At 48.1% G+C, this 17,672-nt stretch overlaps 1 long non-coding RNA gene across 1 annotated transcript; it reads left to right on the top strand.

The window, feature by feature from the left end:
- Positions 1–7,667: 7,667 nt before the first annotated feature.
- LOC122372912 lies at positions 7,668–13,144 on the top strand. The gene is made up of 4 exons (XR_006254948.1): positions 7,668–8,849; positions 9,596–9,692; positions 10,747–10,879; positions 12,601–13,144. It is a non-coding gene; the product is annotated as an uncharacterized LOC122372912 (long non-coding RNA).
- The last annotated feature ends 4,528 nt before the right edge of the window (positions 13,145–17,672 follow it).

Raw genomic sequence — 17,672 nt, 5'->3', positions numbered from 1 at the left:
GGATGGCGCTAGCTGGTAGTTTCGGCGAAAACTCCGTCTGAGATGTTTGAAGGCTTCCCTTAATCCCTTGTTCAAACATGGACCCCGTCAGCCCCGGCAGAGGTATTTGTCCAGTGTACACCGCACCTGAGGACGGGTCAGCTGAGGGAGGGGAGTCACTATTGTGGCCTGAGGAATGCCGCGCCGGTCGGGGGACGGGGTCGGGAGGAGGGGGAGGGAGGCAGCGCCATTCTTGCGGTGACGGGCTGGCTTGTCGCCTCCACGGTCATAGATAATAGTCGCCTCAGCCTGGCATACGCTCAGTCGGCGAGGCTGGCCGAGGCGCTGCGCATGACCCGGGAGCAGCTGAGAGTCCGTATAGACAATTGGCTCGTTTGTAAGCACGAGCACTTGGAATGTTGCTGGTGCAGAATTTTAGCATAGGGACGATGTTTTTTTGTGCCAAATTTTGTGTAGGTAGGTATATGTAGGGAATTTATAGAAATTTATTGTGACAAAGTTCCCCAAAAAATCGGTCCATTTTTTTTTAAGATATCGAGGTTTTAGTGACGTCATGATTTGAGTTTTCGAAAAAACGACACATGTTTAAAAAAATCATGGGTAGGCACAGAATAGACATACAGACATGCCGTACCTAAACGTCATTGGACTGCCAATACCTACCATGAACAATCAAATTGCCATCTTCGATTTTTGATTACCTATCGTTCTACGGTTTCCAAAATCTTGAATGGAATCTTGGCAATTTATTGTGACTGCTTCACGACCATGATGAATGCATTTCATAACCCGCACCCCGCTGGGGGTCCTGGAATTACACGCCCTGCTGGTGGGCGGGGTGTTTGAACACCCCCCTTTTAGCTCGGCTCCTGGGCTATGTAGCGATACGGGGAAAGCGACGTTCGAAAAAACGTAAGGAATAATGGCGAACTTTATACTTAGGTCACTTTTTCGGTCAGGTCAAAGGTCAGGTCACCAGAGGTGTTTTGGACCCATGCTACTGAAAGCCCAATTTCATGTGTTTGATCTGACCTTGACCCGACCTGTGACCTTGAAATTCAACTTTCAGGTGCTCATCGTAAGTGTCTCGTCGCGTTCTCTCGTTTGCCTTCTCGTCCGTTTTGCTGCGTCTATTGGTTCTTGAGTCGGGTAGCTCTATTGGTTCCCGAGTTGTGCGCCGCTTTTTGAAGAAAAAAAATGTTGAAATAATCGGCCCAGCCGTTCTCGAGATCTGGAAGCGCCCCCTGTACGTGCGCACGTGCACTGCACGTCGTCCAGTAGCACCTTAACCGCAACACATGGGAATGCATAGCCTGGTGGCTGCCTACCTGTATGCCAAGTTTCAGCGAAATCGCCCCAGTAATTACCGAGCTACTGAAATGGGAACAAATTTGGCACCTCTTCTTTTTGTATTTTGCATGTGCAGTGGGGGTCACTCACATAGATCAAGAGTATCCGACCTTTGGTAGAAGGGATGCAGCTACCCTACAAAAACCAGTATAACGCCTTTTGGGGCGACTAACGGAGCGAGCGAGAGGGTGGGCCTTGCACGTGCGAAATTGCGAGGGGGTACCTCCCACTGACTTGTGCACGGCACCCTACTAACCGGTCTCTAGCGATGTGCCAAATTTGGACACAATCGGCCCAGCCGTTCTCGAGATCTGGAAGCGGCACCCTGCACGTGCGCACGTGCAAAATGGGTCCCAACTGACCTGTGCACGGCACCCTACTAGCCGGTCCCTAACTGGGTACCAAATTTGAGCGCAATCGGTCGAGCCGTTCTTGAGATCTGGAAACGACCCCTGCACGTGCGCACGTGCAGCAGCACCCCAACTCTGGCACATGTATATGCAGTGACTAGTGGGTGCCTACCTACATGCCAACTTTCAGCGCAATCGGCCAAGTAGTTACCGAGATATTGCAACAATTACAAAACTGACACCTCTTCGTTTTGCACGTGGCACGTGCATAAGGGGTCACCCAAATGCATCGGGAATAGTCCAATACTTGGTAGAAGGAATGAAGCTACCCTACAAAAATTACCGCATGTAAATCGGTCAAGTGGTTGCTGAGATATAAGCCTCGCAAAAGCGTCCGCATCGGCCGGCCGGCCGCTCATACTCAGAAATTTCCGTTAATCTAAGGAAAGACTCCGCTCGCTTCGCTCGCTCCGTAATTACCGCAAGACAATCGCTCAAGCGGCTGCTGAGATACGAGCCTTTCAAAATCACTACTTTTGCAAAACAGCTTGAACATCCTTGACTTTTCACGTGGCACGTGCCACGACGGTCACTGAGATGTATCAAAAGTAGTCAATTACGGGGTAGAAGGGATGGGGCTACCCAGCAAAAAAAGACCGCAGGCCAATCGGTCTAGCGGTTGCTGAGATATAAGCCTCTCAAAAGCGTTACGGGCCGGGCCGGGCCAGGCCGGGCCGCTCATACTGATATTTTTCCGTTATATTGCAAAGACTCGCTTCGCTCGCTCGCTCGTAACTACTAAGTAAATGTTCAAACGGATGCCAGGAACATGTTAAACTCGAAAAAGTGAATCAAGGTCCTCAAAGATCAATGACCCTGACCTGACCTTTACGTGACCTTGGCACCCACCGTAATGCATGCCGCATGGGACGAACATCATTTGACATGTTTGGACGTTTACAACACAAAAAAGACTGGAAACGCGCGGATAATGTGATCTGACATACGCTGAATCGCGATTTCGGTCAAACATGGTCTCGAGAAAAAGGCCAGGGGTCAAAGGTCATTTGGGTCAAGTTCATGAAAGAAAAAGAGTATGTGTAAAATTGATCAACTCTGGAGTACTGAAAGTTTCGTCGCGATCGTCCGCTTTTTGAGCGAGATTATTCGCGAAAAACCGAGGGGGCGGGACGCGGGTCCATCCAACTACCCCTACACATGCGAGGGTTAAAATACTAAAATAAAGTCATGATATGAACATATTTGCTGTTAAAGAGATTTTTGTAGATTTAGTCCATATAACAGTGTTCGCCACGGGTCGCAAAATCCCAGTCCAGCCCGACCCAGGCCCATGGGTTGACAGCCCGGCCCAACGCGAACCCATGCATAGTAAAATTGTTGAAGCCCAGCCCGGTCTAGCCCGTCCAGCCCGGACCAGCCCGTCAACAATGAATGGATCATGGACACCAAACAGGTATTACATATGTCACCCATAGGCGCAAAGAAACAATCTTTTGGGAGCAGCATGCACAATGCACATTGCACATATAACTATGCTTTCATTCGTTTTTTTAGTCTTGCACAGTAATAAGCTAGTTTTTGTTTTTAGCTCAGTCGCGAACCTCTGAGTCCACTTTACATCCTTGTCCCAGCCCATCCACACTCACCACAACCCATCGATTATTTATATTTGAGGGCCCAGCCCAGCCCGTGACCCAGCCCAGCCCATGACCCATTGGCTGGCCCGGCCCATGGCGAACACTGCCATATAAGCCCACTCGCCAGAAAGCCCGTCGTGAAAATGGCTATTTTTCGGCAGACTGGCTTCCGCTACGGGTATAACTTTGAGCCATTCAGTTAGCGATGTCGATTCTGCTCCGGAGTCGGAGTTAGTAAGATTTTGGTGACTCTGGGTTCAACTCCGATTCTACTGTCCTGGCTCAGACCCATTCTAATCTTGCTCCACCGCCTCCACCCCATCATTCAGATCGCAAATTCGCCAAATTATAAGATCGATGGAGATCCTATATCGATAAAAACGCGCATCGATTTAATGCGAAAAGGCTCCAGACCGGTCACATGCATGGAAGAGATTATACCATAGAGCAACCTATGCTTTTGGCGGCGTTTCAAGCTAACAGGCCGGTTACCTTAGTGTTCGTGCAAGCATCGTGCAAGTATCTCTAGGGGACGAGAATTGTTGACGACACGTGCGAAACGTCAGAAATTAGTGAAAAGCCTGTGTGAATACCACCGTCACTTATTTTCCTTCTCAGTAGCAGTAACCTTGGCAGTAACAGCGGGAGGTCTGGGAGAGGGTCAAAGCGTCCAACCCTTCCGGCGCCCGTGCCTTCGCTATCGCTTTCAGGAACACGCGCGCGGCCGCTATTGTGCGCTCGTCAAACCCAGCCCGCCCTTTGACAGCGGACGGGTCATCAGCGGTCCGCCCGCGTCCCTTCCTGTGACGTCACTACGGTCCTGGAACGCAAGCGAAGCGTAGCCCAGCGGTGCATTGTTGTCATTGTTGTGGGTACATACTACATAGGCATTAAAAACAATCAGCTCGGCTAGCATCATGTCTCTCTCGTCCAATAGTGTAGAATGGTAGGTAATTTGACCTCCAAAGATGAACATTTTTTAAGGTCGAGCTCATGACCTGACCGGTAAAACTCATGTGGCATCCCAATCGATTGCCTATTGTAAAACTGAACGCATTGCAGCTGTTTTTACTGCCTTTCCACGTCTCATTCACATGTCAATTGTCCAAAAGTGCTTTTTCCACTGCTTAACCCTCGCCGGACGCCGCCACAGGGGGGGGGGGGGGTATGCAACTATCCACTAAGGTTTTTTCGCGAATAACTCGCGTAAAAAGCGGCCGATCGCGACGAAACTTTCAGTCCCTCGCATTGATCAATTTTACACCTACCCTGAAAATTTCATGACCTTGACCCAAATGACCTTTGACCTGTGACCTACTTTCCGAGACCATGTTTGGCCGGAATCGCGATTCGGCGTATGCCGGCTCGCATTAGCCGCGCGTTTGCAAGCTTTTTGTGGTTTCGAACGTTCAAACATGTGATTTGATGTTGCTCCCATGCACTTGGGTGGATGTCAAGGTCACCTGAAGGTCAGGTCAGGCCATTGACCTTTGGTGACCTCGGTCTACTTTTTCAAGTTTTACATGTTTCTAGGCTAGTTTTTGGAGCTGAATTCGAATTTAGCAACCATTTGAACATTTACGAAGTAGTGTTGGTGCCTCCGTAACATGTTACAAAGCTGTCAGAGGCGGTTGACACGTATTACGAATACCCGTCACGACCCCTACTGGTTGACCTGACCTGACCTAACCCGACCTGGTCTAAATACTCAATGACATCATCTGTGATCAAAACTAACACGATATTCGTGATCGGCACCCCGGGAAAACCCCATAGCAGCCACACTTCACGACTTTCTAATAGGTCCCGATTTTCCGACTTCTGGGTCATTGACCGCATAGGCGGTCCCAGGGGGGGGGGCCACGGGGGCCATGGCCCCCCCTTTGGTGCTGAAAGGTGGGGCCATACTATCTTTTGGCCCCACCTTTCAGATCGAACAAAAGTCCTAGAAAAGCTTTTTGTATGTTTCATTTTCTCTCTTGCGCCATCAAAGGACGTAAATTTCACTCATGAGTGGGCTCAGTTTCGCATTCTGTCAATTTGGCGGTCAGCGTCGCTGGCACCGGTTCACGAGTATGGCCGGATCTTATATGGAATATCAGCGTGGGTTTACTTGAGGCTCTCGTAGGCCCAGCAATGGCCTGCATGAGACCCTCTTCACCAGTGGTGGGTGGGCCCTGCCAAATGAGCGTGGCTCTACGACACATAAGACCTCATGGGTTGGTGCTGTGCACCTCAGAAGCCCGGTGGTGACGCCGTATGCCGGCTTGGTTTCTTAAGGATTAGCGTGGGACCTCCGGGGCCCCTGCATAGAGTTTGCATAAGCTAGTATGTAATCTCAGAGGCTTGTATGTAATGTGTACACAGTGGCGGTCGCTGGGGGGGGGGATCAGGGTCATGCCCCCCCCCCCCCAAGGCACATAAAGGGGGCCGTCATATCATTTGCCCCTCCCCCTCAAGCAACCGATGGGCCCCCATGGGTGTATGGGCCCTGGCCCTGATTCGATCGTCACGAGGCTAAAAAAAAACACGCCCAGCTATTAATATAGCTCCCACACCGGTCTTTGAGCGTCCTACACTCTGATGGAACTTCAGCGGCGGTCAAGCGCCCACGTTGACCGCTAAGAGCCGACATCGACCTCTGAGGCCCCACATCTGACATATGAGGGCCCCTAACCGTCCTCAGGGACCCCCACCGGCGTCTGAGGGTCTCACACCGGTCTCTAATGGCCTTGTTGCTGTCTCTGGTGTCCCAAGACGGAACATTTAGGTGCCAATGAGGGCCCCGCACTGGCTGCTGAAGACCCGATGCCGGCCTCTAAGGGCCTGCATTGGCCTATGAGGAGGGCCCATCTTGGCCTTTGAGGGCCCTCTGCTGGCCTCTGGGGTCCAACGACGGCTCATGCCGGTCTCTTAGGGCCCCACGCTGACCTCTGAGGGCCCCATGTTGGCCTGTAATGAGTAAGGACCCACATTAGCCTCTAACTCTGAGAGCCCAACTCGGTCTCTGATGGTCTCAAACTACTGGCCGTTGCAGTCTGCAGGCCCTGTACTGGTCTCTGAGGGCCCTAAACTGGCCTCTAAGTGAAAACATACATGGGTGGGCTTCTGAAGATTACAGGGCTCACACAGACTCCTGCACAGCCTTACGTTGGTCCTGATCGAGATTACTTTACGTCCTGATGGTCCCGCGCAGATTCCCTCATATTTCGACGTCGGGACCCCATGAGCCGGTGTGTGGGGCTGGCAAAGACTGATGAAGTCCTTAGGGCCCAGGGCCAGTCTTTTTAGCAGTAGGACTATAAGACAGGTTGAGTGAGCCGAGCCCCAATAGAGCCGTTGCGAAGCCCCGCACGAGTCGCGCGCGGCCCTCAGATGCCAATTTTGAAAACCAGGAACCTGTGGGGTCGGGGGTCTCCAGAGGTATGTGTACCTACTTTCTCCCGCCGCTACACATCTATATGGGTAAATGTCATGGTTTGAAAATGCTCTCTGGGTTTCACATGCTTGTTCAAAGCAAGAGGTATCTGTACCTACTTTTCCGAATAATTTTATAGTGGTAAGGTCATGAATCCCCGTGCCCGACCTTCCAGTATATGCTACACCGATCCGTCGCCATGGTGCAGTAGCCCGACCGGTGGAAAGACCGTGGGACGGTAAATGGAACTGGTGGTTTTGCCTTAAATTGAGCTTAAAGATTTCACGCAAGAATGAGGTGGATGAAGCATAAGTAATGCCAACTTTTTCGGCGCCTCGTGGACGTAAAAAATTAGCCAATCACCCCCCCCCCCCCCTCCGGTGACGGATAAATGTTATGTCCCGCGAGTGTGACTTTGGCCCCCCCTTTTGCCAGCGGCTGCGACCGCCAGTGGACCTAGAAGGTCAATCGATGACCTAGGACCTTAACCCTCGCCGGCCGAGGTGGGGGGGGGGGGGCGGGTGCCGCCCCCCATAGGGTTTTTTCGCGATAGCTCCGAACAGCTGGCGATAGAGAGCTGAAACTTGGCATACCTGACCATTGATTCAAGCCGGATCTTCTGACACCAACCGCATGTTTGGGTCAGGTCAGGTCACTGACCTATGACGTCATAAGTGAACCTCTGCACGGTCTTCAGATGTCGCAACTTCGCAACGCCCTCACTGCCAGAGGAGATGTCACAGGGAAATGAAACTTGCAGGATCTAGTATTCATTATGAGTCTCACAACTTGTATATCTCGGATTTTTCCTAAAGGTCATATGAGGTCAGGTCATTTTCGTGACCTCACCATTATAAAGGTGCCCTGACACTTGCACGACTTTTGGTCACGATTTTGTCGTGGCAAGCCGTGCCATTTTCGTGCACGAACTGGGATGGCTCCCGCACTGTTCACGACTAGTGCACGACCAGTTCACGACGATTTCACGAATGATTCATGAATGCGTGCCCATCAGTGTCAACATTGACACGGACTGGTACGACGAGCTCACGCATACTTTCCGCATAGTTTGCGCATAGTTTACGCACTTCCTGCATTGGCACGACAAGTTTGCGCAATTTGTGCCGACTTGGGCATGCCATATGAAAATGGGACCTCCCATTTACTAATGTAAGCTCCGTGACCTGACCTGACCCATCGTGACCTCCGGCGACCCAAATGTCCTGACCGTACCTAATGTGACCAGTTTGACCTGGACTGACCTATCGTGACCTTGGCTGACCTCTGTGACCTGGCGTGAACTATCGTGACCTTATGGTGAGTTCTGTGACCTAACCTGACACCGTGTGACCTAATTTGACCTCTGTGGCCTAACCTGAGCTCGTGTGACCTAGTTTGACCTCTTTGACCTGAAATGACCCGTTAAATACATTTTCGGTCATACCTTTCCATCTAGGCGTCCAAAAGACTCGGGAAAAACACCACACAATCCCAAATTTCGCGCTGCCAACACTGAAAACAAATCTACTCATGAGGGGAGAGTAATTCATATTTGACTCGCCATTCATGAGTATATTTGGATGAGTAACTCATGCGTGGAGCGTTAACACTCAAGAGTAAAAGTTTACTCGTTTTGAAAACTAAATTGCCCAAATGCATGACCTTCTCCCTATGAGTTGCCTGACTCATGACGCACAAAACATTGGTATCAAAACTCCCTGTTGAGTCTCGCAAACTCACGTAAGGCGAGTAAGGAATGTGCTCACGACCCGTGAGTTAGTGAAACTGAACGTTTGGGTTTAAGAACTCATGAAAAAGAGGACATGGATTCTTGCTAACTCATTGTTCGTGAGTAATGAGTTCAAAAACCAGTTTGAAATCATTAACTCTTCAAACGCAGCTTAAGGAAACCAATGATGCGCCGGTAAATATGATCAACCGTGAATTATCCATGAGCTGCTTTACACAAGCCTTACGCGTTAATATTACCGCCATGACGCCATCTTGCATGTTTGTGCCGGAAGTGCAGCACGGGACGCGGCGGACGCAGTGAATTGGAGGCTGGAGCGACTGGTGAGTGTTAAATGTTACGTATTTTATTGCCTGTAGGTATGTTTAAGTGCAAAATGCATATTTTCATTGAAAATGTACCTACATGTGCACTCACACAACACTACTGATACCTTGGGTTGTCCTGTGGGTTGGTTGACACTCCTAGTTATGTATTGTCTATAACATGAAAGCCTTTTTGAGGGGTTCATAATATCCATCAAAATGTGGAATATCATATCAGTCATGCTCAACATGCCCCTACAGTGAAACCTAACCTGTTATTCTACGGGCAGCTTTGCCAGCGTGAAGCCTAACAGAATAATTAAACATCAAGTATTTTCTTTAAGCCTTTGCCTATAGCATTTATTTCTGCCAGCCCCTAATGCTCAAACCCTGGTGCAAACATCTATAGGTTAGGATAGGTGGTATATGTGCAAATGAAGTTCGAGTGGTAGGCATGTGGAAGGTTGTATGTTGTAAGATGTAGGCTGGTAGATTGTAGGTACCTATTTAGGTTGTAAGGTCTAGTTAGTAGGTTATAAGGTAAGGCTAGGTCAGCTTTTCATCATGTTTTTCATCTTCCTCGTAGTTCATCTAGTATTTTTGTAATAAACGACTTGTAATTGAATCATTTGGCCGAATCCTTCTGAAAATGAGCAGTCCCCAAGTGCTTCTTCTAAAAGCCCACCCCTGCACCCCCAAGAGTGACATCTAGATACCAGGCATGGTCGAATTGATTCTATCATGATGTTCTCACTTCTCCTCAGCTGGACGGTGCCATGTAGGCCACTTTCTCAGAGAGGCGACACCTCATCGTCAAGAGGAAAATCCCGATGGCCACCATCCGTCGTCGATGAAAACAAAGTATGTACATTGTCATAGATAACATGAATCATTGTACATGGTCTGATGCGTTGTAAATAAGCGATCCTATGCAGTCAGAGTCAGGTGGTTTGGTGCGTGCAACTGCAGACGCGCCTTCACCGGCTCTCAGAGTCAGTTTTCTTCCTGAAGCTCATCTTGAGTTATTTTGCACCCGCCCTCATGTGTATTTTGTTTCCCTTGCCTTTGTTACCGACAGACTAGGGCCAATATCCGAAAATGATTCGATCCACAGGATCCAAGAGCGCAGTTCTTCTATCTGATTATAAATTCATCAATACTTTTTGGAGACCCTGCTGGTCCTTGATCCAACATCTTTTTTTGTTGTCGATGAATACCGGCGATCTTGAATCTTACATTTTTGCTCTGTGGATTGATTCTTGGGATCTTGTATCCTACATTTAGTCTCTGAGAACACATTTTTCTTGCTAAATCTCAAAATGCTTTGCATTAGCGAGGCGTACAAGGTTGTTTAAGAAGTCTTTGTGCACAACCTGCTTCGCTGGCCCTAAAGTTCAAACTTAACGCTTAATTTTGTGTCTACAGACATGACATTTACGTTGGATCCAGGAAATTTGAACTCTGGCATTTCGTTCTCGCGTGGGGTCCGGAATCCTAAAGTGTTATTTATACGTGCGATCCAGGGGATCTTGGATCCTAAAATTATATTATATTTTTCAATGAGATCAAGGAGATCCAGTATTCTGAAATCCTGGCATTGCATGGGATCTTGCGGATCTTGGATCTTGATTTTTGGCTGAGGCACAAGTCTGTACTTATACCGACAATGCATGCATAACCCCAGGGTCATGTCCGCCGCACGGTAGGGATTGCGAGAGTTACTAGTGCTACTGTAAAACAGATGTGCTTGTGTGACATCGCATTTGCATGACCACCGATAACGGAACTGGATTGGCAGCTAATTTTCAGACGCTGCAGTAAGAAGTAGAAGAATTTAAGCCGGCCATGCGAATATCGATGGCGTCTTACTGGTATAGTCGTCCTTCAGCATGCGTCATTAATCCTTTGTTTTCAGGTCTGGAAAGAGCTGAGCCGGATAAAAAATGCCGACTTGCAGGACACCAACGAGTTGGAACTCTCCCGGGAAGCCATGACCCCGATTGTGGCCAATGGCGAAGGTGAAAGAGCAGCTGGATGCCTCACAGATGGTAAGTTAACAGCATTTTACCCGGGAATGTTGGAACCGTAACCGAATAGGTACCAAAAGCTCATGTATTTATGAACGTCCTGTTAACAGTTTGATATACTCGTATACACTTACACGGAAAGTATTTAAAAAAAGAGCAGAAAAATGTGAAATTTCATTCGTGCTTCTTATAAGAGATCATAGAAGTTCATCGTTATATCCACTGTAGTAAACTACAGTGGATATTCAATACCTATAGGCATTGAGTATGATTAAGACATTTTTATCGTCAATTTCAAAGTAATATATGCGAGCACTATTTACTCTAAACATATTTTAATGTTATGCTCACAAGCATCTTCTAACCCGCACCCCGCGGGAGTTCCTGGATTTCCAGGCCCTGCTGGGGGGGGGGAGGAAACGTTTGAACCCCCCTTTTAACTTAGCTCCTGGGCCATGTAGCGACACGTCGAAGGCGGCGTTCGAAAGGACATCAAAATAAGGAAGAAATTATTTCGGTCACTTTTTTGGTCAGCTCAAAGGTCAGGTCACCAGAGGTCATTGAATGCAAAAGTTCACCGATTTCCAGGTTAAATTTTGATAATTTTCAATTTTTGACAACATTCAAATTTTGATGAAGAAGAAAAAGAAAAAAAAAACACAGAAAAGCGCCTTTGATAGCCCATTAACGCTCTTTCTGATTAATTCTCTCAGATTTGACCTGCCGTCAGTGGTTTTGCATGCGGGGGAGGGGTAAAAACTGCCAAAATAGATATATTTTTTCTGAAAGTTTTTTCAGCAAAAACTTTTGACTTAAGCCTTTCACGTACTTTCTTTTACCGGAATCGTGTTTCTCTCGGCAAGACGCATTGAATAAATTATTATGTGACCTTGAAAGGTTAACTTAACAATTTGACCTCAGTTCAAGGTCATGACCTGACCGATAAGGGTCAGGTTGCATATCAGTTGATCCGTTCGTCGAAATGAACACAACGAAGGTGTTTTCATCGTTCTATGCCTCTATCAAAAGCTCTTCGCGAAAAAACTGTCAGATACCATTCATGACCTGAGATGTCATCAGGGGCATAAAACGGGGTCACGGGTGCCATTTTCATGTTAAACGTGGTTGCACTAATTGCTTATATGCCTGCTTTACCATATTATCAGAGAGTATCATCGATGAAAACACTGAAATAAATTCATAAAATACAGATATTTGCTGTAAAAGAGATTAGGTGCAGATTTGGTCAAATTAGGTGCACTCGCCGGTAGCCCGTCGCGAAAACGGCCAATATGACTTACGGCCAATATGACTTGCGTCCAAAAGAGGCGCCTTTCGATTGTCTCCAATTTGCTTACCTTTAACTGAGAGGTCGCAAAATTCACCTGACCTTATAGGCATCGACATCAAAATACTAAGATATACATTTTGTACAAACTGTTGCTCTTATCAATCGCTGCAAGTTTCAAAGCAATCGGTCACTAGGGTGTAGCTATGGTAGGCTTTATAACTTTTTAAGTAGTGAGGTCACTTGGCTTGACCTGGCGACCTGACTTTAGGTGGCCCCGAGCGCCGCCGTTTTTTTTTTTTTTAGATATTCGCGAAAATCCACAGAAGGGGTGTTCAAACACCCTCCCCCTCCCCCAGCAAGACGTGGGTTAAAATTGCGAGAGGCATACTGTACCAAATTAAAGTTTGCAGTTCGTGGCCTTGATTTCTGAAGGTAAATTTTTCCGTCGCAGACGATGCGATCGACCATCTTCTCTGCACCGTGCTAAAGAGCACCAAGTTGTGTTCACATCGGCGCCGCAGCCACGGCCTCATGTGGCAGACGACTTCCACGCGAGGGCGTGCCAGCAGTGCAGTTTAAGGAGCTAACGGCAAAGGTGAACAAGCTGCTGACGTGGGGGGCCGCGTTCACATGTTTGCGCAGTCGTTCAACCGCCCAGCCATCCGTCTGGCCGGCTACCTGATGTGTGCCGTGATCCTGAAGACCGATGTGTCGCCGCCCCCAAAGCAGTGGGCGGCGATGACCGGCTGCGTTTAGGAGTGCACGGGGAGGGACATGAGGCAGCACTTAAGGGACTTTCTGTCTCTTTTTGTGTTTGTGTTTCTGCCGGGTAGTTTTGCAAAGAAATGGCGTTAACGCTTTTTCATGCGTGTAGGCCAAGTTCATGTCTGGAAGGGCATGAGCGTCGTGCTGTGTTCATCACCCTTGTTCATATGATCAATGATGTAATAGTCGTGGTTTATCTGCATGTTATGCATTGTTTTAATAAACCTTATGTTTTAATGTTATGACTCTCATCTCATGGGTGAGGCTGACCGCCATGGGATGAGTCGACAGAGTGGAAAAACCGGCGGCAGAGCGATCTAATAGGTGTGTTCACTTGACCATCATGTTATGAGTTACATTTAACTCGCGTATCAATCGTTGCATGGCATGAGTTACTAGCAATGCTTGAATTCGTCACAAACGGTAAACTCATGTGGTATGAGTGAGGGAACGAGAGTTAACCCGCAACTCATTGGTGATGTGACCGCTACAGGGCTAGTAACATTTACTAGCGCCTCATGTAGTCAAACGTGTGGTGTCTTCATTAACGGTGTAATATGAGTAAGCCTATACTCGCATATCATGAGTAATCAAAATGAGTTACCAAGAGTACATGAGTTTTTCACAATCGGTTAACCCGCGCCCTGCTGGGGGGGGGTGTTTGAACACCCCCCCTTGTGGTTTTTCGCGAATATCTCAAAAACGGCGGCGCGGAGCGCCGCCGTTTTTGGTACACCTTATTATACATCAATTCTACACATGTTGTGAAAATTTCAGACCACGGTCATTCAAGGTCAGGTCACAAGGTCACTTGAAGTGACCTCACCTCATAAAAACTTTCAATGTCTGTCATAGCTACACCGAGTGACCGATCGCTTTGAAACTTTCAGCGATTGCTAAGAGCAATAGCATGTACAAAATGTATATCTCAGAATTTTGATATCGATGACCTAAGGTCAGGTCAATTTTGCGACCTCCCCATTATAAGTCAATGGGAGAAAATTGAAATGCGCCTCTTTTGGATGAAAGACATTATAAACACTCCCAAACACCGAATTACAAGTGGTTTAGACACACTGAACTTAAAAATGGTGTCCTTGACCCTTGTTTATGCCCTGAGGTCATCTTAGGTCACGAATGGTATCTAACAGTTTTTCGCAAATAACTTTTGATAGAGGCATGCTAGAGCGATGAAAACGCCTTAGATGTGTTCAGCTCGACGATACGGATCGACTGATATGCAACATGACCATTTCCGGTCAGGTCATGACCTTGACCTGAGGTCAAATTTTCAAGTTGACCTTTCAAGGTCAAGTTATAGTTCATTCGATGCGTCTTGACGAGAGGAACACGATGCCGGTAAAAGTAAGCTCGTACAAGGCTTGGGTCAAAAGTTATTGCAGAAAAACTGTTTCCGAAAAAATCGGCTATTTTTGCAGTTTTTGCCCCCTGCAGGCAAAACCGTTGACGTTAGGTCAAATCTGAGAGACTTACTCAGAAAGGGCGTTAATAGGGCTATCGAATGCGCTTTTCCGCGGCGCTGTAGCTCTATTGGTTCCCGAGTTATGCGTTGGCTTCTTGGAAATTTTCGACATTCGACCTGGAAATCGGCGAAATTTTGCCTTCAATGACCTCTGGTGACCTGACCTTTGACCTGACCAAAAAATTGACCGAAGTGAATTCGTCATTATTTTTTACGCTCTTTCGAACGCCGCCTTCCGCGTATCGCTACGTGGCCCAGGAGCCGAGTTACAAGGGGGGGTGTTCAAACACCCCCCCCAGCAGGGCGTGGAAATCCAGGACCCCCAGCAGGGCGCGGGTTAACTCATAATACACGAGTGAAGAGACATGAGTTAACGCACAATTGAGAGGTGGAATGACCGGTGCAGGCCTAGTTACATTACCGGCGCCTGGAGCAGTCAAATAGGTTGTTTAAAATTACCGCCGGTTCATGAGTTTACTCATCACCCATGGGTAATTTTGTTTTCAGTGTAAGCGCCGAGGTCCACACATTGGCACGGACTGGTACGATAAGTTCACGAATACTTTTCGCATAGTTTGCGCATAGTTTACGCACTTTCCGCACCGTCCCGACGAGTTCACGACGAGTTCACGAACAGTTTGCGCATAGTTCACGATCCGGTCGCGAAATTTTGTCGTGACCAAAACTTTGAACGTTTCAAAGTTCTCGCCCCGACATGGCACGAAATCACGACGAGTTAACGCACACTTCACGTCAGTTTACGACTAGTATGCGCACGGGCACGATTCGATTCGTACCAATGCGTGCCACAAAATCGTGCAAGTGTCAGGGCCCCTTAAGTCAATGGGGAAAAATAAAAACTGCTATTCTGGCGCCGGCAACGATCTACAGGGTGTCCCAAAAGTAAGGTCATGATTTAAAACTTAAATATCTCGAGAAGTAAGAGTCCGAATCACTTCCAATTTTAACACGTGCAAGGTACATCCATAAAATTATTTTATTGCATGCTTAAACCATTTTTGATCATAACTACACCGAGCAGTAGGCATAAAACTGAGAAGGTCGAAATTCAACTCTTAGAGAGGGTCCGTCATTAAAACAAAGGGTAAATACCGCCCAGTTTTCGGCCCTAAGCAGACCCTATCAGCTCGCCCTATCTCTGAACTCATGCATAGTTTCGCCTCAACTGGTAAAACGTCAGAAAAAAGGTACAATGTACGCACAGGGCATGTATACTTAGCCACCTGTGCTTCGAGGTCCTGAGGACGACGGCGGGAATCGGGTGAAAATAAATCAAGAGAGGTGACCGGGAGTCCTCCCAGTGGTTCTTCCGCTCGTCGCAACGCAGCTGTGCCGACACCATCAACCAGCAGTGGTTTCAGCAGGATGGAGACTATGCTTGCAACGTCCTGAAGATCATGCATTGTCTCCGAGAGTGGATGTGAGATCGCGTAATTTTCAGTCAGGGCAACGCCATTGAATGGCCTCCGCGGTCACCTGACGTTACACCTTCATATTTTTATTCTCTGGGTACACAACGGAAAGGTTGTCTTTTAGGACAACCCAACGAGCCGGGAAGAACTAAAGGATGATCCCTCCGAGCAAACATAAGCGGCATCTCACCAGAGAATCGCTCCAGAATAGTGGAGGAAGTAAAACGCAGTCTATTCGTGCACGCGACCCGAAATGGTAGCCATGCAGAAAAGCAGCAAATGTGGGGCTACGATCCAATATATTGACTCATATGTATATCAGAATAAAATTTTATAAAATGCTCTTTCATATGATGTCCTATTTATTTCTATCCATCGCGTATTTTTAGCGGTGTGGCCAAAACAAATGATGACCTTACTTTTGGGACACCCTGTATAACTATCTCAAGCACACAGAATCGTGATTTAATGCACTCCTTGCAAGGTTAGATGCGTACTTTTGCAATGTTGACCTTGCGTGACGTCATTTATGACGTCATCAATGTCATATTATTTTTTCGTCAATAACTCTTGATCAAATTGAGCTAGCGAGTCGGGAAAGCCACCAATGGACTCAGAAAGACCTGCCGAATCGAATGATACGCAACATGACCTCTTTCGACCAACTTCGTGACCTGGGGGTGCTGACCTGACCTTGACCTGAGGTCAACACCCTAAGCTGACCTGACACGAACAAAAGTATATCATTCGACGCGCCTGAGCGAGTCGAACACGATGCTGCCAAAATCGCGGCTCTGCGGCCGTTTTTGCGAAGTTATTCACCAAGAACTGAATCGTGCCTTGGGGCACTTGACCTGACCTCAGAGGTCACCGGTTGACCTAGGACCTTACAATCGGGTACCAATCTCTGCGTCTCGTAACGGCGCACACGCTCGTTTTTCCGCGACGCGCTAGCTCCACCAGGGGCGAAACGGCGAGGGGGGTCGTACTCGTCCCCCCCTCGGCCGGCGCAAAGCGGCACCTTTTTTTTAACCCTCGCCGGACCTATTGGTTTTCTACGCCGGCCGAGGGGGGGGGGGGGGGCGGGTACGACCCCCCCTCGCCGTTTCGCCCCTGGTAGAGCTAGCGCGTCGCGGAAAAAACGAGCGTGTGCGCCGTTACGAGACGCAGAGTTTGGTACCCGATTTTAAGGTCCTAGGTCAACCGGTGACCTCTGAGGTCAGGTCAAGTGCCCCAGGGTACGAATCAGTTTTTGGTGAATAACTTCGCAAAAAACGGCCGCAGAGCCGCGATTTTGGCAGCATCGTGTTCGCCTCGCTCAGGCGCGTCGAATGATATACTTTTTGTCCGGGTCAGGTCAACTCTGGGTGTTGACCTCAGGTCAAGGTCAGGTCAGCACCCCCCGGTCACGAAGTAGGTCGAAAGAGGTCATGTCGCATATCATTCGATTCGGCAGGTCTTCCTGAGTACATTGGTGGCTTTCTCGACTCGCTATCTCAATTTGATCAAGAGTTATTGACGAAAAACTAATATGACCTTGATGACGTCATAAATGACGTCACGCAAGGTCAACATTGCAAAAGTGACGCCTCTAACCTTGCAAGGAGTGCATCAAATCACGATTCTGTGTGCTTGAGATAGTTGGAGATCGTTCCCGGCGCCAGAATAGCAGTTTTCATTTTTCCCCATTGACTTATAATGGTGAGGTCACGAAAATGACCTGACCTCATATGACCTTTAGGAAAAATCCGAGATATACAAGTTGTGAGACTCATAATGGATACTAGATCCTGCAAGTTTCATTTCCCTGTGACATCTCCTCTGGCAGTGAGGGCGTTGCGA

This window comes from Amphibalanus amphitrite, unplaced genomic scaffold (assembly GCF_019059575.1).
Source record: "Amphibalanus amphitrite isolate SeventyFive unplaced genomic scaffold, NRLGWU_Aamphi_draft 001418F_arrow, whole genome shotgun sequence".
Taxonomy (NCBI): Eukaryota; Metazoa; Arthropoda; class Thecostraca; order Balanomorpha; family Balanidae; genus Amphibalanus; species Amphibalanus amphitrite.
The sequence above is the reverse complement of the archived record's forward strand: the minus strand, read 5'-3'. Positions and strand labels throughout refer to the sequence as shown.